Below are 27,175 nucleotides of genomic sequence, written 5' to 3'. Positions count from 1 at the left end.
AAAAATACAGGAGTTTTGCTCTAAAGGGAAGCAAAGAAATGAGCACACAGAGCAAAGGAAACCATTAACAAATGAAAAGGCAATCTACTGAATGGGAGAAAATATTTGCAAATCATTTATCTAAAGGGTTAATATCCAAAATATAAAGAACTCAAGAAGAAAGAAAAAAACAATCAAATTAAAAAATGAGCAGAGGGGCCCTGGCTGGGGAACTCAGTTGGTTAGAGCACCGTCCCCATATGCTAAGGTTGTAGGTTCGATTCCTGGTCAGGGCACATACAGGAATCAACCAATGAATGCATAAATGGATGTCTCTCTCTCTCTCTCTCTCCTTCCCTTCCTCCCTTCCTCTCTCTCTTTAAAAATAAAATAAAATAAAATCATGTTTTAAAACAATGAGCAGAGAATCTGAATGGCCATTTTTCCAAAGAAAATGGTTAACAGGTACATGAAAAAATGCTCAATCATCGGGAAAATGCAAATCAAAACAAGGATGAGATATCACCTCACAGCTATTAGTATGGCTACTACAAAAAAGACAAGAAATAACTTGGCAAGGAAGTCGAGAAAAGAGAAACCTTGTGCACTGCTGGTGAGAAAGTAAATTGTTGCAACCACTATGGAAAACAGTATAGAGTTCTCAAAAAATTAAAAATAGAACTACCATATGATCCAGAAATTCCCCTCTGGGTATTCATTCAAAGAAAACACTAACTAAAATGTATATATGCACCCCATGTCCTTAAAGCATTATTTACAACAGCCAAAATATGGAAATAACCTAAATGCCTATCAACGGATGAATGGATAAAGAAAATGTGGTATTGATATTATTCAGCTATTTAAAAGAAGGAAATCTTGCTATTTGTGACAACATGGACCTTGAGGGCATTATGCTAAGTGAAATAAGTCAGACAAAGAAAGATAAATACCATATGATCTCACTTATATGTAGAATCATAAAAATAAACAAACGAAAAACCCCCCAAGCTCACAGACACAGAGAACAGGTTGGTGGTTGCCAGAAGCAGGGGCTGGGGGTGGGTGAAATGAGTGAAGGGAGTCAAAAAGTACAAGCTTGCAGTTACAAAACAAGTAAGTCGTTGGGGGTAATAATGTACAGCATGGCCACCATAGTTAATAATACTGTATTGCATATTGGAAAGTTGTTAAGAGAGTAGATCTTACAAGTTCTCATAAGAAAAACAATTCTATAACTATGTATGGTGACACATATTAACTTACTGTGGTGGGTAAGTTAGTTTAAAGAGTTAAACTTACTATGGTGATTATTTTACAATATATATAAATATCAAATCATTATGTTATATACCTGAAACATGTTGCATATAAATTGTCCCTCAATAAAAAATTTTTAACCAAATGAAAAAGAAATAAGCAGTAGCTAGAAGGGAAGGTAGGGTCATGATTATTTATTTATTTATTTTTAATATATCTTTATTGATTTCAGAGAGGAAGGGAGAGGGAGAGAGATAGAAACATCAATGATGAGTCATTGATTGGCTGCCTCTTGCATGCCCCCTGGTGGGGATCAAGCCCACAACCCGGGCATGTGCCCTGACGGGGAATCAAACCATAATCTCCTGGATCCTAGGTCAATGCTCCACAGCTGAGTCACACCCAGCCGGGTGATAATTTTTTTTTTAAATAAGAGAAAAATCACACTGTTTCATACACTAACAAGAATGATCCAGTAATGAGGAGGGACACTTGGCCCAACGCTGAGGAATCGGAAAAGGCTTCCTGAAAGAGCTGTCCCGTGCTGAGTCATAAAGAGTAACAGTGAGTAGGGATGAGTGGGGAGGAAACTGAGACAGCATGAGCAAATGGAGGCAAGAAACCATGGGGGGGGGGAGCATGTGAAGTACAAAACAGAATGACAGGGTGAGGGTGAGGCTGGAGAGGTAAGTGGTCGCCAAGCCTTTTAAGAGAAATCAAGCAGTACAACTGTTATTATACAGATAACAGGGGCCTTCCACTATAGGGTTTTTAGGCTGGGAAGTACGAAGATCAAACTGACATTTCACGGATGGAGTGAATGGCTTGAGGGGTATTAGAAGTCAGGGAGAACAGTTATGAGGCTACTGAAATAAAGAAATAAAGTCCTAAACTAGGACAGTGTTAAAAGTAGTGAAAATGGCTTGTTGACAGATTCTGTGTGCTCAATGTTGAAGAGAGAAGTTTCTAGAGTGGGCTACTGGGTAGATGATAATGCATTACCTATATCTGGACATATTAATGGGGGGTAGTGAATGATTAATTTCAGTTTAGGGTATATTGCTTTTGGAGTCGCTATAGGACATCCAAGTAAGTAAATGTAAGCAGGGAGTTGGACAGAAAACTCAGACCTAGGGCTCAAGACATCTGAAAGGCATCAGCATTTGAGTGGTTATTAAATTACTATAATATATAAGATGATTAAAAAATAACATTTTCAGGGAAAACAATGACTGAACTTTAGGAACACTAACATTTAAGGAGAAATTAGTGGAGAAAATGCTTGAAGGATTTTCAGATAGAACAGTCAGAAAGGTAAAAGAAAAATCCAGAAAAGAAACATCTAAAAGGTCAGAGAAACAGCCAAAAGCTAATACCTGTACAAGTCAGTGTAAGAAAAAACAAAACAAAAAAACCCGCCAAAACTGTAGTGACCTGAATAGGCTGGCAGAGATCAGAGGAGATCAAGAAGAGTTAAATCACATAGCAGTCTATTGTATTAATATTTTAAAAATCAGGGCCATTTCTTCCTGAGATTCTTAAGTAGGGAAGCCAATCTGAGTGGAAAAGACTAAAGGGAATAAACACAATTGTAAATTACCTATAGAAGATTATCTAGTTTTAGTAGAGGAGTTTTATGGTTGCTCTACACAAAGAAAATCAGTAATATATTTCTTAGTAAATCAAAAATTGTTGTCAATCATAATAAAATGAATAGGAAAATGGTTACTTTTTATCTTTCCTGACTTCTTGATTGTTACACATTACCTCACCTATGACTTCACAAAACTCAACTAACAATATAAAATCTTATAACCTTATATAACAAGGGAAAGTATTTAAGCATGGATGATGCAGAAACCTACAATGCTAGTAATTAGGGGAAAGTATTACCAATACAATAAATATTTATCAGAAATGGAAAGAATTTTTTATGTTGGAAGAAAAAAGCAACTTGAAAGATAAAGGGAAAAATAAACAGAGCAAGGGTCAATTTCCATTTCTTGATTTTAGCTCTACTTTATCTACTCTACACTTTTTGGCACATCATCTAAAAAAATCACTCACTCTTGGATGGCTATACTGTACTATACTAACTGGGAGTGACTCCTAAGTGTTTGGTCCCACCCATACAGAAGAACTCCACAAAGAGATTTTAAAACAATCAACAGTAGCATATTTTCAGATGAGCACCTAAAGCAAAACCAGTGCAACAAAGAAAAGACAAGACATGGGAAAGGTAACAGCATTTTCTTGGAGTGGGGTGGGGGGAACTCCCAAAGTATGTGTCATTAGCCAGAGCTGGAAAAGCAGGATTCAGGCCATAGCAGAGCAAATGCGCAGCTTTCCAGGCCAGAAAGAAAAAAAGCTGTGCTGGGTTAGTGCCTCTAGTTTGGGTGAGTCAGAGACAAGTGAAGAGAAAAGCACTACCACATTCGACTTCAGCACATGGGAAAACTGTGCAGCTGTTTTCTTACCTTTTGGGTTATTTCCTCTCTTATTAAATTTACTATTAAAACATTTTAATTACATTCAAGGAAGCTAAAACGAAAGTTACCTCAGAATCTTGTTACTCCAAGGATCTGGACAGGCTTTGCCACACTGCTCTGCACATGGACAAGACTAACATATAAAGCTAACATCACTTCACAAACTACCTTTCTAACACTAGACGGTTTGATTTTGTTAATTTAACAATCAACTTGTAAAATATTTATTTCTATGGTTACTAGCAAGGATAAGTGTTTATTTACTACATATATTCATCTTGAACAAACTGACTGTTTCTTTGGCCATATGTTTATCTACAATAATCTTGATGGCCTTTTTTTATTTTGGAAAAGGCATTTTATGTGTTATATATATTCATTTTCCTGTCATAATGAATGCAAATGATGCCCCATTTCTTTTTTTTTTTCCTTCATTTTTCTTGGAACAAAACTTTTCAATGTTGATTTAGATTCTCTTTGATTTTATTTGCCTTCACTTGGCTTTAGGATGTAGTAGTTACTCATCTACCAATAAATTCTGAAGTGGTTTCCATTATTACAGTCACACTGCATGTCTTAGAACTTTTCACTTGCCAGCTCCAATCATTCCCCTTTAACTCTTTTATATCATTTGTGTTTCTTTTTTCTTTCTATCTTTTTAAATTTTTATCCTCACCAGAGGATATGTTTATTGCTTTTAGAGAGAGAGGAAGGCGGGGGAGGGGAGAGTAGAGAGAGAAATATCAATGTGAGAGAGAAACATCCACTGGCTGTCTCCTGAATGTGTCCCAATGGGGAATCAAACCTGCAACCTTTTGGTGTATGGGATGGTGCTCCAACCAACAGACCCACCTGGCCAGGGCTAACTGAATTTCTTATCAAATATATGGCTATTATCCAGTTTTTAAAAGAAAGATTTTTGTGGCTACGTAGTGTTATGAAATGTAATGGGTTCCAAGCAATTCTACTCCTAGGTATCCACCCAAGTGAAATGAAAGACACAAGAACTGTACACAAATGTTCCTATCAGCATTGTTCATAATATCCAAAAGTTGGAAGTAATCTAAATGTCCATCAACCACTGAATAAAATAAGACATACTGTCTATCCAGGGGCTTCGTGGAGGTGGGCAAAAGGGGAGGGGGAATGGGGGATATCTGTAATAATGTCAACAATAAAAAAAGATATATATTGTCCATCAACCACTGAATAAGATATATGAGCAATAAAAATGAATGAACTATAGATACATACTACAACATAGATGAACCTCAAAAACATAATGCTAAGTGAAAGAAACCACTCACATATGATTGCATATAGTATGATTTTGTTTATTTGATATTTCTAGAATATGTAAATCTACAGTGGCAGAAAGCAGATAAGTGGTTGCCTAAGGCTGTGTGGGATCAAAGACTGAATGCAAATGATGCACAAGGGAACTTTATAGGGTGACGGGAATGTTTAACAGCTAGATTGTGGTGATGGTTGCAAAATCATAGATTTACTAAAAATCATTAACTTCAAGTAAACTCAACTTACATTTATAATGGAAGGATTTTATGGAATGTAAATTATACCTCAATAAAGCTATTTTTGAAAAGCCAATGAACAGAGGAAGGAGAAAAAGAGTATATAAATATATACACACATATTAAGTAATCTTGAAACATAAAAATCTAAGGGACTTAATTTGTTACTAATAAAAGTAGCAAAGTATTTTAAATAATAAAATATTCAGTGTTTCCAAGAGTGACATAAGAGAATCATTTTCACAAGCTGGTCATGGGAGTATAAATTGACACAACCTGTTTGGCAAGGTTTATCAAGAGAGCTTTAAACATGTGCCCTTTGACTCACCTCTGAGAATCCAGTCTAAAGAAGTAGCAAAAAATATGAATAAAAATATAGGTACAAAGATATTAAGCAAAGCAAAACTTCTAATAGTTTTTTTAAATGGAAACTATAGTCAGGGCACATACAAGAATCAACCAATGAACACATAAATGGGTGGAACAACAGATTGATATTTCTCTTTCTCTCTCAAATCAATTAAAAAATTTTTAAATAATAAAAAAAGGAAACTGTAAATAGCTTCCATAGGAAGAATGCATAAGAAAATTATGGCCCATCCATGAATATTACACAGCCTTGAAAAATGTTGGTGGATCTATAGTCCAGTGTAAAGCATGATGTCATAGCCACCACCACCACAGCCTACACTCAGGAGGAAGATGCTCTAAGAGGAAGATACCATTTTTTGCATGTCACGACTAGCAAGGTACTGGTGTTCTATCCTGTAACTTTGCAAATGATGCTACATTTGAAATTAAGAAATGTGACCTTCATAGGTTGGAAGAGAGTCCTTCTATCACAACAGTGCTCAGCAGGGAAGAGGGGCTCTACAGGATGATACAGACTGTTTAACAATGGAGTTAAACAGAAAATTATTCATGATTTCTGTCACTGTGTAATGTCCAGAAACTTGGGGGTAGGGGAGCTTGTGATCAGGATAAATATCATGGGTCATCTCATCACAGCAAGTTGGGCTCATGGCTTTAGATTTACTTGTAGACCTTCTGTTCCAGAAATTTCCAAATTTTACAGAAGGTTGCACTAAAGGAAGTGAGGTCAAGGCACATGTACACCGAGAACTTCTACTGGGGTAATGGCACTGTCAGAGCTCAGGTTCCCCTGGGCGCTGGTACTTGTCTGGCCTGTAGGTATAATAAAAAAGATGAAGTCTGCTTGACTTTATAATTGAAGCTTACAATTTGGAAGCTTTGTGGAAATCACTGTTTATTTTCATCTGTGAGAATAACCACCATGGAATAGGAACATCTGTTGAGAGATCAGCAGCCAGCACTGATTACTACAGAAGAAGCAATTTTATTCCTGGGCTTAGGGCAGATGGAATAGATGCTCTATGTGTCCAGGAGGCAACAAAGATTTCAGCAGCCTATTAAAAATCTGTAAGGGAGACCATGAGGGAGCAGTGGACTTACCATTAACAAGAACACAGGGTAAGTGATCCTAGAGTCAGTTATCATGCCAGAGAAGAAATTCAAGTAAGAATTGTGACCATATTATGCTTCTCATAGAATAGTACACAGCATTGCCAGTGTTGAAGAATTAAAGGAAACTGATGATGAAGTGAGAAAACAAATTGAGAATACAGTCCAGTTTGCTACACAGTTGATTCCAAACCACCTTTGGAAAAATTAGGCTATCACATCTATGGCAATGATCCATCTTTATAAGTTTATGGTGTGAATCAGTGAATCAAGTTTAAGTAGATCATTTAAAGGAAAACTGTAAGTGTATTATTATGCCATCAATCAGATTTCATGGTCACCTTTGAAAATCTTTGTAATTTCAACTTTAAATAGAATTTTTTTAACTGAAACAAACCAAAAACCACAAAAGAACTGTTCAAAATGTTTAAAGGAAAAGCTCATAAATTCTTACATTCAGTAAGAAAAACACTGAGAGAGAAACACAAGCACTATATGATTAACATGACCCAAGTAGCAGAAGTTACAAAAATTATACAGTTGGGGAACTGGGAGGCACTGAGTTAAATCTCTGGGAAAATAGAATAAGATATCTGGCATATAGGAGATGTAGGGTAGGAACTCTCTCATATCTATACTTAAACAAACTCATCCTAAAATAAAATCTAATCCCTAAAGCAAGCAGAGTTCTCCCCTCTTGTGAGTGAGTCACAACGTTTTCTCAGGGTGATTTTGCCCATCAAGCCAGAAGACACACCATCTTTCTCCTGTTACAGAGGTTAGCTAGGTATGTTTTATAATCAAAAGTTATTATGATTAAAGGAAAACATCCTCTAATATCAGTTAAAGTAACAAATTGTATCCTTCAACTGTGGCCATAAAACTCCTACATTTTATTTCCTGGCAATGCTCCTCTATTAATTTACTCTCTAACACAGAAATAATGAACCTCATAGTGGGCAGCTTACTACAGCTACACTATACAGAAAAGAGGAGAGCTTCTGAAAATCTAAGAAGAAATGTATGAAAATACAGCTTTCATTCTTACCCCTCAGAAGGAAAAAATATCATCTTCCTCCTTATGACTCCCATTATAAATTAAGGTACCACAGAGTGACTTGCTCACAGACAAAAACTTCCAAAACAATGGAATAGCTGAGTCCCTTATTCACTGAAGATTTAATTATCTCATATATCAGTGAAAAAAATAATATAATATTATGAAAGTCATCTATTTCTTTAGTCTTTGCTCCATGGAGTTCCAAAATGAATTTCAACATGGTTGCTGACTCTGAAAGTGACTTTCACATACTCAGATGTATCTCTTAAAGCATTTGGTCATGCTACCAACTTTTAGCTGTTTCCCTTATAATGTTAACTTTCCCAAGAATGGGCTAGGCAATTGAGGTATAACATTCCCTTGGGCTTAATGCCATTTCCTAAATTTAAAACTGAAACATCAGTTGAAGAAAAATAGCTACAACCTAACAGCCTATGCAACTTAATTACAGATAGATTAAGCTGCATCCATTAGCATCAGAACAAAGTATCAGAAAAAATCTAGAAAATCAATTATGAGATTTTTACTGCTAAAAATACCCTCTTTGATGAGGTAACTTAGGGCCCCAGAGAAGTTGCCAGTATAAGAACACAAGACAAATAAGCAAAGCTGGGGGAGGAGGCCAGGGACTCCAAAAGATTCTATTTCGCAAATTAATAGCCTCCATAATCTCAAAAACATCTCAATAGAAAATTAGCTAAAGTTTCAAAATGATAGAATAAATGTAAGCATCACTTGACTAAAAATATTATTGGCAATAAATGACTGCATTAGAAAGAATTTAAATCCTCACTGTATGCCAGACTGTTTATTAAGTCCTTTACATATATGAACTCATTTAATTCTCACAACTCCACTGTGAGGTATTATTATTATTCCCACTATATAAACAAGAAAAATGAGGCACAGAGAAGTTAAATCACTTGCCAGAAGTCACAAAGCAAAGAAACAGGATATGAATCCATGCAATGATCTCCTCAGCTGTAGTCCCTAACTCCCCACTTCAGATCTCCCAGTTCTTAACCACTCAGCTACATTGCCTTTTAAATTTTGGTCCAATTCCTCATTTTGCAGATGACGAAACTGCATCCCGTAAGGAAGAGATAGAATTCTTTCAAGGTTCAAAACTAATTAATAGCAGTACTAGTACTAGGACTCAGGTTTTTATTTTATTTTCATTGTTGACAGTATTACAGATGTCCTCCATCCCCCCCATTCTTCCCCTCCACCCAGCCCCCACCCCACCCCATCCCAGGCCTTCACCACTCTACTGTCTGTGTCCATGGGCTATGCATATATGCATATATGGTCTTTGGTTAATCTCTTCCCATCCCCACCAACCCCCTCCCCTCTGAGATCTGTCAGTCTGTTCCATGCATCCATGTCTTTGGACCTATTTTCTTTGTCAGTTTATTTTGTTCATTAGATTCCACATATGAGTGAGGTCATATGATATTTGTCTTTCTCTGACTGGCTTATTTCATGGACTCAGGTTTCTTATTCACATTACGCTTTCCTATTTCACACTGAGCTTTCCCCCCCATTTAGTCTTTCTAAAAAATATGTCTTTCTGAGTATAAAATACTTATTGTTGAAGTCAACAGAATACAATAAAGTATAAAAGAAATTAAAATCACTCCTCCTAGCGTCCAAGTATAACCACTCTTAACAGTTTAACATATTTCTTTATATGCATTGCAAGACGAACACTCCAATTGCCTGTCCAGTATTTTTTTTTTTAATATATCTTTATTGATTTCAGAGAGAGAGATAGAAACATCAATGGTGAGAGAGTCATTGATCGGCTGCGTAGCCCGCAACCCGGGCAAATGTGGAATCGAACCCTGATCGCCTGGATCCTAGGTCAACACTCAACCACTGAACCACGCCCAGCTGGGCTGTCCAGTATTTTTAAAGAAGTTTAAAGATATATTTTATATATAGTTGTATATTTATTTGATTTTTCCCCACTTACATTGCTACTTTCCCATGGCATTAAATGTTTTTTGAAAATATGACTAAATGACAAATAACATTTCATATATTTCAATTTTTTTAACAATAGGTCTACTGATTATATATGGTAGATTTCTTGGAAATAATCTCTATGATGAAATTAATGTACATGTATCTTTAGGCAATACCTCTGCTAATATTCTTAGATTAAGTCCCTAGAAACAGCATTACTGAGTTAAAGAGTATAACAATATCTAACACATATGTGGTGCTTACTACTGCCAAACTCTTCTAAGTGCTTCACAGATATTAGCTTGTTTCATCCTCACAACAACCCTACGAGAGGAAATGAATGCCCAGAGAGAACAAGTGACTTGCCCAAGATTGTACAACTAGAAAGCGACACAGCCAGGATTTAACATCCGGGTAGTCATGCTCTTAATCATCATGCTGGACTATTTTAATTCCACACTTTTACAACCACATGATGCCAAGTCTACTAGAAGTTTACTACAAATGTACAAAAGTCACCTGAGGAACCCGTGTTTTAGTAAACATCTCAGAAGATTCTAAAGATTGAAACCTACTATCCTGATCTAAAAATGTCAAAAGAGGAAATTTAATAAAACCTTCCCATAACCCTAGCCAGTCTGGCTCAGTGGATAGAGCGTCAGCCCAAGGACTGAAGGGTCCTGGGTTTGATTCCGGCGAAGGGCACATACCTCAGCTGCAGGCTCGATCCCCAGACCAGCCCGGCCTGGCCAGGGGCACCACGTACAGGAGGCAACCAATAGATGTGTCTCTTTCACATTGATGTTTTTCTCTCTCTCTCTTTCTCTCTCTCTCTCTGAAAAGCAATGGAAAAAAATATTCTCGGGTGAGGATTAAAAAAAAACACCTTCCCATAAAAATCTTGATAATTATATCAGTGTTTTAAATACAGATGAGAGGACCAAGTAAGACAGTACTAAAAAATGGTTAAGATGAATCTTCATGATCTTGGATTAGGCAATGGCTTCTTAGATATGACACCAAAAGCACAAGTGACAATGTAAAATTTTAAGATTATTAAAAATTATCTCAAATATAAAAGTAGATAAATTGAGCTTCATCAACATTAAACTTTTGTGCTATAAGACACCATCAGGACATGTTTAATGGGCAAGAGTTTCTACTTGGGATGATGGAAAAGTTCTGGATATGGATGAAGGTGATGATTGCACAATACTGTGAAGATATTTAAACACATTAATGCCACAGAATTGTACACTAAAAATGGTAAATTTTGTTATGCATAGAGTGTCCCCAAAAATGTATACACACACTTTGAATAATTATAACAACAGTGTTTATTAAAATACATTTCATTTTCAAAATTGAGCTATCAGCTGTTAAAGTGTGTATACATTTTTTTGAGACACCCTGTATATTTTTCCATATAATAATGAAAAGGCACCATTAAGACAATCTACTGAATAGAAAAAAATATTTGCAAATCATTTATCTGATATGGGAATTTTATCCAGAATATACAACTCCATGATAAAAAGATAAATTATCTAATTTTTAAAATGGGAAGATGTGAACAGGCATTTCTCAAAAAATATATACAAATGGCCAATAAGTACATGAAAAGATACTCAATATTATTAGTTACTAGGTAAATACAAATAAAAAACATAATGAAATACCACTTCATACTCACTAGATGACTACAATAAAAAAGACAGACAAAAGTATTGACCAGGAAGTGGAGAAATTGAACCTTTATACACTGCTGGTAGGCATATATAATAGTCCAACCACTTTGGAAAACAGTTTAGCAGTTCCTCAAAATATTAAATACAGAGTTACAACATGACCCAGCAATTCTACTTTAGATATATTACCAAGAGAACTGAAAACATATGTCCACATAAAAACTTGTATATGTATGTTCTCAGCGGCATTATTCTTAATAGCCAAAGAGTAGAAACAACTCAAATGTCTATCAACTGACAAATGGATAAATGAAATGTGGAATATCCCTATAATGGAATATTATTTGGCAACAAAAGGTATGAAGGACCAATACATTCTACAACAGGGATAAACCCTGATAACACTATGCTAAATGAAAGAAGGTAGACACAAAAGGACACATGTTATATGATTCCGCTTATATGAAATACCAAGATCGATAAATCTATAAAGACAGAAAACAGATTCATTAGTGGTTGCCAGGAGCTAGGAGAGGAGGAAATGGGGAGTGATTGCTAATGGGTACAGAGTTTCTTTCTGAGGCAATGAAAATGTTCTGGAATATGAATAGCGGTAATAGCTGCACAATTCTGTGAATATATTAAAAGCCACTGACGTGCACACTTAAAAAAGTTAAAAATAAACTAAAAATATGGTTAAGAAATTCATGATAAGGACATAAATTCTGAAATAAAGAGCTTAGAAAAGTCTTTATGGAAACCATAAACAATGAAAACAAAGATGGAGATGTCAAAACTGTCAAAAAATTAAGAACTAGGAAAATACAGTGTCATGCAAACAAAAGTTTGAAAAGTTCTATTAAAATTCATACTGAGGAAGATGGAAAAGTGAGTTTCCAAGCAGGGAGAAAACAAAAAGAACAACTACCAACACAAAGTCATTCAATGACTCATCTAAGAGGTTCCCTAATGACTTTGAAATTTAACCAGAATACGTTGAGGGCATACAATAGCATTGCTTTTGCACAGCACATCTGATGAACTGAACTATGTTGAATTCCCTGTCAATAAATGAGAAGCACTCCCATTTGTCCTAAATAGGCTGGGGTGATGGAAAAGATGGTTGTCAGCTCCACGGGGACAAGGATTTTGTTTTGTTTAACCAGAACAGCGCTTGGCACATAGGAAATGCTCAATAATAATGGCTAAATAAATCAACAGCACTTTGAAATCCATAGAATACTGCGCATATGTTTTAGGAATTCACATCTAGGGAATTCTACACATTTAGAAATGGAACGTTAATGGGTGGAAACCCAGATATATTGGAGATCTAAAACTGGAGTTTAGGGAAGAAAAGAATTTCCCTCTATTACCACACTGACTGAAGGCAAATAAGCCTACATAATTTGCTTGTGGGTTTTTTTGTTTGGTTGGTTGGTTTGGTTTTTTAGTAAAATAGAGTTTATTAGGGAAACAGTGAGACAGCGCATGGGCTATTCCACAGACAGAGCAGCCCTTGCTTGTGTTCTTAAAGGTTTAAACATACTCATAAATTTCCCTTATTTTTACATTTTCAGTATAATAAAAAATATAAATGAGTCCATAGACTTCTAAAGAGTTAACTATTTAAATGGTAAAAATAACTATATACACTTAGAATTCATCATGGTCAAGTTAATGGAACACAAAGTATAGAAGATAAAGTCCCCTATAGATATGATTTAAGTAAAATATAATAGACAAAATAAATATCTATGAGATCCAAAAAAATATAAAACCTAACTGTTAAAATCTATTCAACCTTAACTAAACTTAGAACAATGAGCAGGATAACAGACAAGAAAATATCACAATGCAGGGATAAATGTCGTAACAAAAGATAAGGACAATTTCCAACAATGATTGATTCAGCAAATTTACTTATAAGTTTGAATGGAGAATTAAAAAAAGACACATTTTATTTTAAAGCATTAGTATATATAAAGTTTCTATTGTTATCACATAAATAATAAAGTCAATGCCAACAAAAGGTATTTTATATTAAAATATCACTAACAATATTCTATTTAAATATTTAATCAACAATATTAATACAAATTTTGTTCTTTAAAGCACAGTACACTTTTGTTAGAATAATGACATGTCACTAGTTAGTTCATTTTAACTTGCTTTTCTTTTTTAAAAAGATACCTGCAGGCAATGGACATACAATTAAAGCTGTAGTTCAAGTTCAAACAATTCCTTTTGAACACACTAAAATGACAGCCCACTAAAACATCCTGTTATACCTGTAACATTTGAAAACTGTTTTAGATTTACCTCTATCAAGCAAAATTTGAGATGAAATTTTTTGCTTTCTACTTATAAACAGATAGATGTCCTTATATGGGTCAAAGTTTAGTAAAGGAAGTAAATTTAGGTTCAAGTATGAGAGATTCCTATTACTCACTAAAATTACAATTTTTAAGTACTTAATCTGAGCAAATTTAGACACCATTCCAAAAACAAGCAATTTTTGGAGTTTTCTGTTGATATAGGAGTTCATTTGATAGGTTTTTAAAAAAATTTTTTGATAGTCTTTTGAAAATTATATTGATAATACTGAAATGAACTTTTAAATATTTATAACTTAGAAAATTAAGCATACCTTAATGTTTCTCACATTCTCAAATTGTTTTTCAAAACCCTGAGAAATTTACAATATTTTAGGCATGTTATCTGAGCAGAGCTGAAATTACAATAAGGAAGTGACAATGCAGATTCTGGGTTTTGACATACATGCTTTACAATAGAAAACATTGTGCAAGTAAAAGAGTAGTAAGGTTCAGAACTGCAACACATGCTAAATAAAATGGTAATCTTTTTTAAAAGTAAGATTGCTGCTATATACTACTGGGCCAAACTCATAAAAAGCCATCCCTCCAAAACCTCCTTCTTCTTCTAACCTCTGCTCAAAATAAGTTTTTCCATCCCAGAACTCATAAAATATATTTAAAATATATACATCTCAATATATCTTATCTTTACATTCATTTATGAATATGACTCTCTGAAATAGAAATATTTTGCTTGACCTCTTTGCTTCAAAGTAACTTAATTATATTTTTCTATTAAATTTAGAGTGAATTTTTAAGTATTTCTCCTATATTTAAAATTAACTACGTAACTTCTAACTACCTAATGTATAAAACAGTTCCACATACATGACCTCATTTTATATAGTATAAACTCAGAGGAATTATTAGTCTTACATGTTTAATTAGAAATTGCTTGATATCTTCCTTTTTACTTAATGTTGAAAAGTACATTTTAATAGTCACATATTCAGCACCTACCACAAAAACAAGAATGCAAACTGAAAAACTATTATAAAGTTATATAAACAGAAAATAAGTGAGTGAAGTAACAAAATATTAAGTAATAGAATTCGATAATCCACAAACTGGATTTCTCACTGCAAAAATATTCAAATTTTACCATGATGTTTCGCTTTTTAAAACTTTGGTTTATAAGTTCCCATAATAATTTAAAAATAGTGAGGTGTTTATCAGGATGAATATTAAAACATTAACGCTTTTGTTAAATATTACAGAATTTATGCTGAAAATTTAATTTTGGCCAAATGTAAAATAACTATCAATCATGCACAAATTAAGCAGTCCTCAGAGAGTCTCTCATTTAGATTCTCTGGACACACACACATTTTTTTTTTTTTTTTTAAATCAACAGAAATGCAAAGATAAATTCCTAGCTTTAAAAACTCAGAATGAAGCAGGAAAGGCAGGGATTCTGGGTGTGGGCTGTGATTGTAAATACAGGGGTCAGGAAAACTTTGCTGAATACTTGACATTTAAGCAAAGACTTAGAGGAGACCAGAGAAGCAGCCTTGGCAGTGTCTGGGGAATAGAGGCCAGAAAGCAGGAACAGAAGCCCCAAGGCAACAGCAGGGTCAGACAGAGATCAAAGATGGAGGCAGACTGAGTGGAAGCTACACTGACAATCTCCCAGGACCAAACCGGAATTACAACTAAAATATAGGAAAACCATCCTGAATAATCAACTGCAACTGAAGATTCCAAGCTGGAGAGCACCTTCACAACCAAGGAGGAAAAGTGGAAACCACACAGAGACTGGTAAGAAGTGTGGAGGCACGAGAGGGCTGGCTGGGCTCCCACAGGCAGCAGCTCAGGGTCCGGAGGGATAGCTCAGCTGTGGGGGGCTCCCACTGAGGGCTCTGGGGCCTAAACCCCAGGCTGGGCTTCCCAGCCAACAGCACCAGAACTGAGAAAGGTGCCCACATAACATCTAGCTGTGAAAAGCAGTGGGGTTTCTGTGTGCCAGGGAGAAACAGTTGGAACTGCAGGCACCCTCTTAAAGAGCCAACACACAAAGTTTCGTGCACAGCCACTCACCTTGGGCTCTAGCAGAAGAAGGGCAGAGTGTACTGGAACTGTGTGAGGATAATCTAGCGTTGTGGGCTCTGGAGATAGAGCTCAGAGGGCACCCCTCTGGACACCTGTGCCAAGTCATTCCCCCCTACTACAGAGATAAACATTTACCTTCCAAGCAGCTTTTGCCTAAGGGGGGAAGCAATTGCCCCAACCTGCTGAAAAACCTCTCACCCAACCCTGTGGAGTTTCTACAGCCTGAGGCTCATTAAGAGAATCAGATTAACCGGCCTACAGGCAGAGGCAGACTTCAGAGTGCTTTCAGTCTCTGCCTGATCTGCTTCTGGACCCGGGTCTTGGAAAAGTAGACTTTGGTGTACATCTTGGTCCTGTGCAAACGCACCCAGCCCCAATAGAAGGGGTTGTTGATAGCTCCAAACAGGGTACTCAAGGCCAATCACAAACAGCGTCCGACAATGGCCTGCACCAGAGACCTTCCAAAAAGACTGAGTCCTAGAAGGCCTACCTAATACATAGAAACAAACCCAGATGGGCAGCCAAAATGGGGAGACAAAAAAAAAAAAAAAAAGCACCAAATGAAGCACAAGAGAAGTCTCCAGAAAAAGAGGTAAGTGAAATGGAGATAAGCAATCTATCAGATACAGAGTTCAGAATACTGATTGTAAGGATGCTCAACAGCATGAAAGAAGATATAGAAACAATGAAAAATGACCAGTCAGAAATGAAAAATGGCATAGCAGAAATAAATACATTGGAAGGAGTAAACAGCAGATTAGAGGAAACTGAGGATCGGATCACTGAATTAGAAGACAGGGTAGAAGAAAATCACTCAATCAGAGATCCAAAAAGAAAAAACAATTAAAAAACAGGAGGACAGTCTAGGGAGCTGTGGGACAACATGAAACGTAACAACATTCACATCATAGCATTATAGGAGAGCCAGAAGAGGTAGAAAGTAAGCAATGGTTAGAGAACCTTTTGAAGAAATAATGGCAGAAAACTTCCCCAACCTGGTCAAGGAAAAAGTCGCACAAGTTCAGGAGGCACAGAGAGTCCCAAGCAAGAAGATCCCAAAGAGGCCCACGCCCAGACATGTCATAATTAAAATGCCAAAAATTCAAGACAAAGAGAGAATCTTAAAGGCAGCAAGAGAAAAGCAATCTGTTACCAACAAAGGAGCTCCCATAAGGCTGTCAGGTGACTTATCATCAGAAACTCTACAGGCCAGACCCTTCTGGCATGAAGTATTCAAGGTAATGCAAAGCAAGGATCTGAAACCAAGACTGCTGTATCCAGCAGGGCTCTCATTCAAGACCTATGGTGAAATAAAGAGCTTCCCAGACAAAAAAAAAAGGCTAAAGGAGTTTATCACCACCAAACCAGCATTGCAGGAAATGTTAAAGGGACTGCTGTAGTTAGAAGTAGAAATAGAAGCATTGCAAGAAATGTTAAAGGGACTGCTGTAATAATGAAAAGAAACAGAAGAAACATAGGCATAAAAAATTAAAATGGCAATAAATAAGGACCTATCCGTAATAACCTTAAGGACTTTAAGGGAGAGCTCAACAGCAATACAGTCGTAATTGTGGACTTGAACACCCCACTGACGTCACTGGATAGATCTTCCAGACAAAAAGACAACACGGAAACAGTGACTCTAAATGGCACATTAGATCAGATGGGTTTAATTGGTATTTACAGAACATTTCACCCCAAAGCTGCAGAACATTACATTCCTCTCAAGTGCACATGGGTCATGCTCAAAGACAGACCACATTAGGACACAAAACAAGTCTCTACAAGTTCAAGAAGACTGAAATCATATCAAGCATCACAGATCACAAGGGCATGAAATTAGAAATCAACTACAGTAAAAACACTCAAAAACATTCAAACACATGGAGGCTAAATAGCATGTTATTAAACAATGAATGGGTTATCAATAAGATCAAGAAAGAAATCAAACACTTCCTGGAAACAAAGGAAAATGAACACACAACAACCCAAAATCTATGGGACACAGCAAAAGCAGGCCTAACAGAGAAGTTCATAGCACTACAGGCCTACCTCAAAAAGCAAGAAAAATTTTTAGTAAACTATCTAACCTTGCAACTTAAAGAATTAGAAATCTCCCCTGTGAAGCCATCCGGACCAGAGCTTTTGTTTGCTGGGAGTTTTTTTTATTACTGCTTCGATTTCATCAGTTGTTATTAGCCTATTCAGGTTTTTTGATTCTTCCTGATTCAGTTTTACATGATCTCACTCATGTGGGATCTAATAAACAAAATAGACTGAGTAACAAAATAGATCCAAAGACACAGAAGCATGGAACAGACTGATGAATCTCAGAGGGAAGGCAGGGGTGGGGGAGTGGATGGCAAGAGATTAATCAAAGAACTTATATGCATATATGCATAATCCATGAACATAGACAATAGTGTGGTAAAGGCCTGGGGGGGGGGGGATGTGGGGTGGAGGAGATCAATGGGGGAAAAAGGGGGATATCTATAATACTTTCAATGATAAAAGTAAATAAATAAATAAATAAACTCAGAACATCAAAAAAATACTAGGGAATATCTGAATTTCTAATTTTTGCAGAATTTCAAAGTTTTAACATTCCTGTATCTTTTTGACATCTGTGACCCATGTCCCATTTGCACAAATTATATTTAACTCAATAAGATTTCAACTTATATTTAAGACTATAAAGAAATTAATCTGGATAGGGACTGCCTAACCTATATGGCTTTTCTTATTCCACTTCTCCCCCGACACCACACCACCCAATGCATGTGGGACACCACCAGTGTCCTTAAAAGTAACAACAATTAGCCCAGTCAGTGTGGTTCAGTGGATTGTGTGCACTGTCCCATGCATCAAGAAGTCACCGGTTTGATTCCTGGGCAGGCACATGCCTGGGTTTCGGGCTCAATCTCCGGTAGGGGGTGTGCAGGAGGCAGCCAATCGATGTTTCTATCTCTCTCCCTCTCCCTTCCTCTCTCTTAAAATCAATAAAAACATATTTATGTGAAAATGTAACAACTAAAACTGGAGAAAAAACAAATTATCATCACAGAATTATACATACACATATCTTCTATATGGAAGGAAATGCCCTCTGCATCCATTCAGTCAAGCACTTTCAGAGCTGTCACACTCACAACCTTTTTTTTTTTAAGATATTTTATTGATTTTTAGAGAGAGGGGACGGGAGAGGGGGAGAGCGATAGAAACATCAATGATGAGAGAGAATCATCCATCAGCTGCCTCATGCACACCCTCTATCGGGGATCAATCCCACAACCCTGGCACGTGTCCTGACCGGGAATCCAACTGGCAACATTTCGGTGCACAGGACGATACTCAAACAACTGAGTCACACCGGCCAGGGCACTCACAGCCTTCTTAACCCATTGACAGTAAGTTTCCATACCCACCACTCTACTGAAAAACCACAGATGAGACTCTTACCTGACAAACCCAAGGACTACTTTCAGCCCTTATAAGGTGACACTTACTTGAGAGCTACTACCAATTACCTTCTCAAAAACTCTCCCCTGCCTTGTACCACACAAATCCAATCTTTCCTGGTCCTCCTACTTCTCTGGCTGTTTTTCCAACTGTGTTTTCTTTTTCCCTGCCAGCTGTTCAAATGTTGATCATCCCCAGGGTTCTTCCTTAGCCTCTACTTTTCTAGAGATGCACAAACTTCCCTGGGGGTGTATTTGATGACTCCCAAATCTGTATCTCTCCATCCAGATGATTTGGTTGGACTCCAGAAATTTATTTCCAACTTTCTACTATATCACTCTACTGTGTCTCCTGCCTGTGGGCACAATTCCAGTGTCTTCCACATTATCACCAAGACTGTTGCTCTAAAAACAAAGATCCAACCATGTGATTCTATTATTTAAAATCTTCTGGAACTCTTCACAACTTGTAAAGGAGAAAGCAGCATGACATTAAAATCCTTTAAAACTTGATCCTAAACTACCTTTCTGCCTCATCATCTTTTGTATGATGTCACACAAAATCACTCAAAGTTTCTCAAACAAGCCACCTATTTTTATTCCTTCATGCTATTACTCACGCTATTTATTAGCTGCCTAAAATGTACCTCCCTCTCATCTGCATGCTAAAGTCCTGCTTTTCTTTAAAGACTTGTTTCACTTACCCAGAGAAGCCATTATATCTATTCCTTCCTTCATCACCTTATCAATTGATCATTCCATCCTCACCAATTCTACCATAGTTTATTTGAATAGTACCTCTCTTAGCAATTATTTCACTGTATTATAATTATCTATAGCCATGTACATTTATGCAGAGGTCATATCTTTTCATTCTTGTATCCCTCTAAGCTATCAAATATGCCACATAGCAGACGTTTAATAAAGAGGTGCTCAATAAGCAAATGCTATGTAATTTATGTCACTACTTTAAGTATCCTAATGTTTGACCCTGTGAAATAATATATCCCAGTGTTTTATTTGAAAACGTAATTGATGTAGATTCAGTCCGTGACAAAGCAGATGAACAGGCAAAATAGATTAAAGAGATATTTAAAAAATATGTACACTTATGACTAAACCTCATAACTCAATGTCAGAGTTATTCATAAAAGATAGTAAGTGGCATATCAATAGACTCTTCTCTCTCTCATAAGAAGAACAACACTACTTCAAATTTTAATTTATTTTCTCTGAGAGAGATACACAACATTTAACTTATGGATATTAGAATGCTCATAAGGAAATAGAAAAAAACTTTATTTTTGCTAAAATGCATTTCTCCCCCCCAATATATGTCTTCACTGATTTCAGAGAGAAGAAGGGAGAGGGAGGGAGAGAGATAGAAATATCAATGATGAGTCACTGATGGGCTGCCTCCTGCACGCCCCCTACTGGGGATGGAGCCCAAAACCCAGACATGTGCCCTGACTGGGAATCGAACCTCGATTCCTGGATCGTAGGTCGATGCTCAACCACTGAGCCATGCTGGCTGGGCTAAAATGCATTCTTATTTGATAGCTCCCAAAGCTACATACTTTTCACTTTGAATTGGAAAGAAGCTGAATGTAACAGAATGTATGACTATATTCAGTTATTCCACTTCTTCTTCCTATGTGAATATTAATTACACTTCTCTGCCCAGCTGCAGCATGCTAAGCCAAGTGACTTGCTTTGGTCAATGAAATGTGAGTGGAAGTGACTTGTGTCACTTCTGAAGAGAAGCTTTAACTGTAATTCCAAGGCTCTGCATAACACTTTTCCTTTTACCATAGGAACATGTCCCAGATAGGAACTGCTCCTTTAGGCTGAATTCCAGGAGAACAACTACAGATGGTGCTCCCATCTACCTAAACATGTAACATGAGCAAGAAATAAATCTTTGTTGTTACAAAACACTGAGGTCTTGGAGTTGTTACCACAGTATAACTAGCATAAACTAACTGATAGATTGAATTAGATGCTCCTCTTCCATAATATCATAACACCCAGGCATATGCCACTATAAAAATATTATACTATATAGATGCTCCTCAACTTACAATGGAGTTACATCCCCATAAACCCATCATCGTAAGCTGAAAACATTGTAAATCGAAATGCATTTAACATACCTACTGAACATCATAGCTTAGCTTAGCCTACCTTAAACATGCTCAGAACATTTATATTAGCCCACAGTTGGGCAAAATCATTTAAGACAATGAACACACATAGACTTTCCAATGAAACAAAATACTGAAGTTAGCCCCTTTACTTTATAACTCATCTTACAATTCCCTTACAACCATCCCACCAAAGACATACGTAAAGCAGGTGCAATAAAAAGTATCTCTGGAATTTGAAATTTTTATTTGATATTTTTATTATAAAGAATTTACTGAGCCCTGGACTGTGTGCTCAGTGGTTAGAGTGTCAGCCCATGCACAGAAGGATTGAGGGTTCAATCCCCAGTCAAGGGCATGTACCTGGGTCAGAGGTTCAATCCACAGCCCCAGTCGAGGTGCATGTGGGAAGCAACCAATCGATGTGTCACTCTCATATTGATGTTTCTCTCTCTCCCCCCTCCTTCCCTCTCTTCCACTCTCTCTAAAAAAATCAAAGGAAAAAATATCCTGGAGTGAGGATTAACAAAAACAACAACAACAAAAAGAATTTATCAAAGTATGAAATACCTACAAAGAAGTAAACAAATCAAAAGTATACAGGGTGAGCCCAGCTGGGGTGGCTCAGTAGTTGAGCGTCGAACCATGAACCAAGAGGTCACCAGTTCGATTCCCAGTCAGACCACATGCGAGGTTGCAGGCTCAATCCCCAGTCGGGGGCGTGCAGGAGGCAGCAGATCAATGACTCTCTCTCATTATTGGTGTTTTTATCTCTCCCTCTCCCTTCCTCTCTCTGAAATCAATAAAAATATATTTTAAAAAAACAAAAAGAATCAACCAAAGAATGCATAAATAAGTGAAACAACAAATCAATGTTTCTCTCCTTCTGTCTCTCTAAAAATCAATGAAAATGTCTTCAGGTGAGGACTTAAAAATAAATAAAGGATAAATTTTTATTTTTTATATCAGTATACTTTTTATTTTTTTCAATCCTCATCCGAGGATTATTTTCCCCATTGCTTTTCAGAGAGAGTGGAATGGAAAGAGAGAGAGAGATATCGACTAGTTGTCTCCCACACATGCCCTGACCAGGGCCAGGCATCGAGTCTGCAACCAAAGTACGTGCCCTTGGCTGGAATCGAACCCAGGACCCTCCAGTCTCCAGGCCGGCGCTCTAACCACTTAGTAAACTGACTAGGGCAAAGAATAAATTTTTTATACAATTCTCAAATCAGGTCACTGGCAAGAGGTGAGGGAGAACTATTAAGTCCAAGTATAATGCCAATAAATATTACTGATGCTTATCTGACAACTCTGCCTCTACACAACTAACAATTATGAACAAACACCTCAGCTTAAAATATCAATTTAAACTGGCAAGACTAGGTCCGGCCTGTGTGGTTCAATTGGATTGAGCGTCATCCTGTACACCGAAACATGGCCAGTTTGATTTCCAGTCATGCCCAGGTTGCTGGTTCTGTCCCAGTTGGGGTGCGTGAAGGAAGCAACCAATTGGTGTTTCTCTCTCACATCGATGTTTCTCTCTCTTCCTCTCTCTCTCTGAAATCAATAAAAAATATATATACAGGGTATCCCCAAAAAATGTGTATACACTTTAACAGCTGATAGTTCAGTTTTGAAAATGAAACGTATTTTAATAAACACTGTCTTTATAATTATTCAAAGTGTGTGTATACATTTTTTGGGACACCCTACATATATATATATATAATAAAAATATTTTTATTTATTTATTTATTTTTTTAAATCTTCACTGATTTCAGAGAGAGGAAAGGGGAGGGAGGGAGAGAGAGAGAAACAGAAACATCAATGAAGAAAGTCATTGATTGGCTGCCTCCTGCATGCCCCCAACTGGGGATCGAGGCCGCAACCCGGGCATGTGCCCTGACCGGGAATCGAACCCCGATCGCCTGGATCTTAGGTCGATGCTCAACCGCTGAGCTGCGCCCGGCTGGGCAATAAAAATATTTTTAAAAGAGAGTATCTCGCCAGGCCTCAGTGGTTGAGCATCGACCTAGGATCCAGGAGATCACGGTTCAATTCCCAGTCATGGCATATACCCGGGCTTTGGGCTCCATCCCCAGTAAGGGGTGTGCAGGAGGCAGCCGATCAATGATGACTTTCTCATCACTGATGTTTCTATCTCTCTCTCTCCCTCTCCCTTCCTCTCTCTGAAATCAATAAAGATATATTTTTTTAAAATAAATAAAAAATAAAAAAAGAGTATCTCCTGCCCTAGCTCGTTTGGCTCAGCGGTTAGAGCATCAGCCTGCAGACTGAAGGGTCCCAGGTTCGATTTCAGTCAAGGGCACATATCTCAGTTGCAGATGTGATCCCAGGCTCCTATCGGGGCACGTGTGTGAGGAAATCTATAAATGTGTCTCTCTCACATCAATGTTTCTCTCTCTCTCTCTCTCTCTCTCCCCCCTCCCCCTCCCTCCCTCCCTTCCACTCTCTTTGAAAAGCAATGGAAAAAATATCCTTGGGTGAGGATTAAAAAAAAGTAAAATATATTTCTACTAAAATTCTGATGTAGCTTCTATCACTTAACACCTGCCTGCAACTTGGACACTCCCATGCAACATTTTATTCATTATTATCCTTGTAACTTTCACTTTTCATTCAAAATAATGGTATTTAAATGAGTTTATTCCAGAATTAAAAATAACTGACAAAAAATACATCTTAAAATGATGCACAAAGGCACAATCTTTTAATATGCCAAGAGAGAAACAATCTTGAAAAGAAATCATAGTTTGAAACTTTCAAATCTTGTCTACTCACTATAAACTATGAATTCAATCTTCATCATTTTCCAAACACCCTATTATGAAGTCAGCATATTAAAGCGTATGGGTGTTCCATAATCAACTATAGATTTTGCCAGTTTAGTTATTAGGGTTATTGAATGGATTAAGGGGAGGCACGGCTTTCTCCAAAGCTACAAATCCAAGATTCTTACCCCCAAGGTTGTGTCTTGGTTCCCTAAAGACTCTGGCTTATTGCCCCATCAACTCTTATACCTTAACCCATGTACAACCCTCCAGAAATGAAACCTTACTCAGGTTCACCTCTATCATTTAATCTAAACTATGTGATCAATCTAGTAGTAGGGCTCCTTAACATACAATTGCCTCTTGACTATCCCTCTGGATTTATGCCTTTTTATGCAGACCTCTATACACCAAGGATTCCTATTATTTTCTATCCTAAATCTTCAAGGTCCAATTTAAGTCTCCCTTCTCAGACAAACAAGCCTTCCCTAACCTTAATCACACAGAGCTCTTAACTTCATTTAGAATTTAATTCTTCCCTAATTGAGTATGGGGGGGTTAGCTTTCACTTCCCAATTAAACTATAAGCTCTTTGAAGACTGAAATAACATCTTAACACCTTCATTATGCCCCATGTTGCCTAATATTAGCTCTTTTACATACTTCCTGATTGACAGACTAGATTTTCATCATAAAACTTACTCAACTCCTTTAATTTCAAATCTTCAAGTAAGGCAAGCCAAGTATGCTACTGATTTTTAATTGCTTTTAACAAGGAAACTATACAAACTTGGTAGTACTGGATAACAGATGTTAATTATAAGATTATTTGAACTGTTTTTACTCACAACACTTCTGACACCAAATATGTGGTGTCTTTTCCAACACCACTTCAACTCTCCAGTACAAGTGGAGTGTCCACACCTCAATTCAATTTAATTCTGACAGTACCTGGAGTAAATGTCAGGTCCCACAAGTTAAGTGCTCAGTCCCACAAGATTTCCTCCACTTCAGATGCCTCTCCAAAAGTCCTGGGTTGTCACTGATACTTCCAAACAACCATCCATAAATTTAGATTTGATAATTCACTAAAATGACTCGCAGAAGTGCTTTACTATTACCAGTTTGTTATAAAAGATACAACTCAGGAACAGCCAAATGGAAGAGATGCAAGAGCAAGGTATGGGGAAGAGGCTTGGAGCTTCCATATCCTATGTGGATGAACCAACCATCCTCCCAGCACCTCAATGTGTTCACTAAACCCAAAACTTCCTGAATTTCAATGCTCAAGAGTTTTTACAGAGCTTAATTTTCAACCTGCCACCATCCCCCTTCCTGGAGATTGGCAGGTGGGGATGAAAGTTCTAACCCTCTAATTACTAGGTCTTTCTGGTGACCAGCCCCATCCTGAAGCTACCTAGTATCCCCAGCCACCAGTGATCTTATTATCATACAAAAGACATTCTTATCACTCCAGAGATTCCCAAGAGTTTTAGGAGTTGTGTGCCACGAACCTGGGACAAAGACCAAATATTTATCTTTCGTTGTATCACACTATTTCTTTAACACATTCCAAAAAGTTTCAAAGTATTAAAGAATTATCTTAGTTTAGACAACTCCAAAGACAGATATTCAAAGAAGAAAACTTTTTTTTAAATCCTCACCTGAGGATATGTTTTTTATTGATTTTTAGAGAGAAAGGAAGTGGGGAGTAGATATCAATGTGAGAGAAACATCAATCAGTTGCCTCCCGTATGCACCCCAACAGGGGATCAAACCCACAGCCTAGGCATGTGCCCTGACGAGGATTCAAACCCCCAACCTTTTGGTGTATGGGACGACGCTCCAACCAACTGAGCCACCAGCCACGGCCAAAGAAGAAAACTTTTTAAACAATGAAAAAGAAGCCCCACCGGCGTTGCTCAGTGATTAAGGGTCAACCCATGAACCAAGAGATCACTGGTTCATTTTCCAGTCAGGGCACATGCCCGGGTTTTGGGCTCAATCCCCAGTAGGGGGCATGCAGGAGACAGCAGATCAATGACGTTTCTCTCTCATTGATGTTTCTCTCTCTCTATCCCTCTCCCTTCCTCTCTCTTAAAAAAAAATCAATAAACCCATATTTTTTAAAAAACAATGAAAAAGCACATTGATGGAAAATAAGCACACAGGTTTTACTATGTAATCACACCAACTAAAAAATAAAAACTATAATAACCACAAATTACTGAGTACTTATTCTGTACCAGGCACTCTGCTAACTGCTATACATGAATTATCATTAAATCACTACAACAATCCTATGAGCTATTAGTCTTTTACGAATGAGGAAAACTGAGTCACAGAGACTCCCCAAGGTCACACATCTGTCAAGCAGTGAAGCCAGGATTTCAACTCAGTCTAACTCTAGAACGTTTAAGCTTTTAGCCACACTGCCTCCCCTTGGCCTTCTGTCAGCAGTGTTCAACTACTTGCAAAGGTTTCATAGCAGCTCTATTTTCCCCTCCCCAATTCTAACTTCTGGGTTTGCACTTCCCAGAATACATCATTCTCACTTAGGCTTTTCTGCCTTAAGCACATAGTGTTCCCTTAGGCTGGAATGCCCTCCCATTTTTTATTTAGTTAGCAAAGCCCGACTCACTCTTCAAACAGCAGCTTAAAAACAACTTTCTCTGTGAAGCCCTCTTCATTCCTTCTACATTTTCTGCCCTCAATCTGGGGGAAGGAATACATCACTCCCTTAGCTCCCTGGAAACAATGATTCACAGATAGTTCTATTGTTGGACTTATTTGTACTCTAATTATATTTTTCAGTACTAGGTACCTACTGGACACTACACTGCACTGTAAGCATGAGACAGATACTTGTTAAAGTCTAGAAATGCATAATGGT

General features: G+C 37.2%; 1 protein-coding gene and 1 pseudogene across 12 annotated transcripts in view; one reads left to right on the top strand and one right to left on the bottom strand.

The window, feature by feature from the left end:
* Positions 1–27,175, bottom strand: part of SLMAP (sarcolemma associated protein) — a 128,314-nt gene that overhangs the window by 86,509 nt on the left and 14,630 nt on the right. The window lies entirely within an intron of this gene.
* On the top strand, positions 6,369–6,988 carry LOC148091463 (pyruvate dehydrogenase E1 component subunit alpha, somatic form, mitochondrial pseudogene; annotated as a pseudogene).

The sequence above is a fragment of the Miniopterus natalensis genome, chromosome 15 (assembly GCF_054644295.1).
Source record: "Miniopterus natalensis isolate mMinNat1 chromosome 15, mMinNat1.hap1, whole genome shotgun sequence".
NCBI classification, from domain to species: Eukaryota; Metazoa; Chordata; class Mammalia; order Chiroptera; family Miniopteridae; genus Miniopterus; species Miniopterus natalensis.
This window is presented reverse-complemented; position numbering and strand designations above follow the sequence as displayed.